This window comes from Schistocerca piceifrons, chromosome 1 (assembly GCF_021461385.2).
Source record: "Schistocerca piceifrons isolate TAMUIC-IGC-003096 chromosome 1, iqSchPice1.1, whole genome shotgun sequence".
NCBI classification, from domain to species: Eukaryota; Metazoa; Arthropoda; class Insecta; order Orthoptera; family Acrididae; genus Schistocerca; species Schistocerca piceifrons.
In genome coordinates, this window is record NC_060138.1 from 412,125,887 (window position 1) to 412,128,754 (window position 2,868).

At 43.2% G+C, this 2,868-nt stretch overlaps 1 pseudogene; it reads left to right on the forward strand.

Annotated features, from left to right (window-relative positions):
* The first annotated feature begins 1,271 nt into the window (after positions 1-1,271).
* Positions 1,272-1,389, forward strand: LOC124728182 (annotated as a pseudogene).
* The last annotated feature ends 1,479 nt before the right edge of the window (positions 1,390-2,868 follow it).

Consider the following 2,868-nt stretch of genomic DNA (forward strand, 5'->3'; position numbering starts at 1 on the left):
AAATTTGCAAGACAGTAGAGCACATGCCCGCGAAAGGCAAAGGTCTTGATTTCGAGTCTCGGTCCGGCAGACAGTTTTAATCTGCCAGGAACTTTCGAGACTTTTTTGTATACAGCGTGACAGCAGAAACCGAAATAATGAATGAATCCACTCATGTTCATCGTGGTGACTTTTTTCGCACGAGTCATTGACAAATTCACAAAAAAATACGGTTTTGTTACACAGAAAGATTAATGCTACAGTGTACGCTGTAATCCACACAGACGCGTGACTGCACCTAACACCTACACTTGATCCACACAGTTTCGAGTCTATTTCGTGTTTCTTTAATTCAGCAACGCCCTGTCTTCTTTCCGATCCAGCAAACAGGAAGCCAGAGAGAAGCAACGCTTTCTTACAAAGTTACACAGAGAAAACGGTGGAATTATTCAAGAAGATATCTGGATGATGATCTACACATCAAAAAGGAATACAGTTTTGTATTATTGTATTTAAGGACGAATGTAGCTTTCGCATGATGTACGACTGACAAGCAACATAGCTCGCTGAAACTTGGACCATACGTAGAATGAACTGCTACAATACAGAAATCATGGTAACTTAAAGAAAAACGCCGTAAGACGAACAGGAATGAATGACACTTTTATTCAGAGGAAATAATTTCTGCTGTAACCGCGATTTATAATGGTCGTCCGGACTTTACAACCGGAGGGTCATAGCTTTTAATACGGTGTGTGACCATCACAGATGGCGAAGTGTGTTCTTCAGAGTCTTCCCATGCTGCACACAAAGTTTCTTAGGTAGTTCTTGTGCTAGGGCGCCTCATTACTCCACCAGCGCGGTTGACAACTGCTGGACGGCCGTTGGTGCAAGTGGGCGTGCCGAAATACGTCTTCACAAAGCAAACTCCATTCGCCAAGTATACTGTCGTCCAAAGAGTTCCTCCACTTGCGCTTTTAGATGGAGTGCGCATTGTCATCCATAAAAATGAAGTCAAGGCCGAACGCATCCCTGAATACACGCACATGGCGAAGGAATATAGTGCCGCAATAGCATTGATCAGTGAGTGTACTATGTTTAGAGGTTCAGAGATCAGTACGCCTATTTATCATTGCGTCTTCTAAATTCGGTCGCTAAAACGACCATGTTCGACAACTCTGGGCATACCCTCATATGGTGAGAGGCAGTAACAAATAAGCCTCCAAGCAACATTATCCCACACGTTCATCTCATTGCGTACTACTTTCACTTAAGTTCTGTATTATACTGTGGGCAACGGCCTTGCCGCAGTGGATACACCGGTTCCCGTCAGATCACCGAAGTTAATCGCTGTTGGGCGTGGCCGGCACTTGGATGGGTGGCCATCCGGGCGGCCATGCGCTGTTGCCAGTTTTCAGGGTTCACTCAGCCTTGTGATGCCAATTGAGGAGCTATTCGACCGAATAGTAGCGGCTCCGGTCATAGGAAACGATCATAACGACCGGGAGAACGGTCTGCGGAACACACGCCCCTCTTATCCTCATTCTCAGCTGAGGATGACACGGCGGTCGAATGGTCCCGATGGGCCACTCGTGGCCTGAAGACGGAGTGATATACTGTAGCAGTTCTTAATGTCTATAGTCCAAGTTCCATCGAGCTACATTACTTCAACTACGGCACATTATAGTAAACTTATTTTCGTTCCTAAATTTTGTGCACAAGTCTCCTTTTTGTAACAATGAGGTAGTCTTTCAAAATATGTGTGTTAATAATTTATTATTAATTTTCGGTATCTTACAGTTTCTAGCTATCTGAAATTTATGGTCATGATACTCCCCTCGGGTATGCAGCCGGATAATGTAGTCACCTTGACACAATATTTCAGCGGACCAATTGGTCGCCGTCTTCAGGTGAGTATGCTGATGCACAATCTCACTGCAACCGAGTTTCGAACAGAACTGGTAGTTCCTTTGTACACCACGGTTGGCCCACGACGGGTGCCCGAGCAGCAGCGCTGTGACCCTCAAGCGCAAGTAAACCAATAGCTCACCGGTGGAAGAAATAGACTAAATTATATGTCGCCAGTAGAATTGCAATTAAAAGGTTCCGCTTCTCGGAATGAAGATCATTGTTTAATGCCAGAAAAATCGGATCCCACGTCTTACCTAAAGGGAAACCGTTCTGCCTATTAATAATATTATCAGATATTCGTTTTCAATAGATTCCCTGTAGTGGGAAGCAGGAGTTGCCATTTACGTCCCATTGTGTAACATCTAATATCTCCCATTAAGACAGTGTTCTGCCACTGTGGATTTCCCCGCCTGGAGTAAACAAGTGTGATTAAGGTGTTTGCATATCGATTCTGAGTAGTACGCATAGTTTGGTCAATATAAGCTATCGCTCAACGACAATGTATTTTGTACACTCTGGTTTTCCTCAATCCCAAGTCATCCTGTCATCCTTCACCGACCCAAGATGGGTTCTAACCTCAGTCAGTGGCATAAATACACATTTAAATTCCTGTCTTCTTAAAGCTCTTGAAAGTTTCGTGTATATACTCCTAGCAAAAGGTAAAAAATCAAGTTTTTTTAAGCAAATTGATTATATTGACAAACAAGTATACCATTCACTACAGTTCGGATCACCGAGAAGACCATCAGGTGATACTTGTGAATATGTTACTTTTTTAAACGTTATTCTGAGAGTCTATACTAGATAATTTCAAGAATTTTACGAAGGTTCACATCAAAAGAGTATTTATGGCACTGGCTAAGGTTAGAGCCCATCTGGGATTGGTAAAGTATGACTTGGGACTGAGGATACCACGTGTATACACAGGCTTATATTGGCCACACTACTGAATGAATTTCTTTTATTTCCACCACTGAT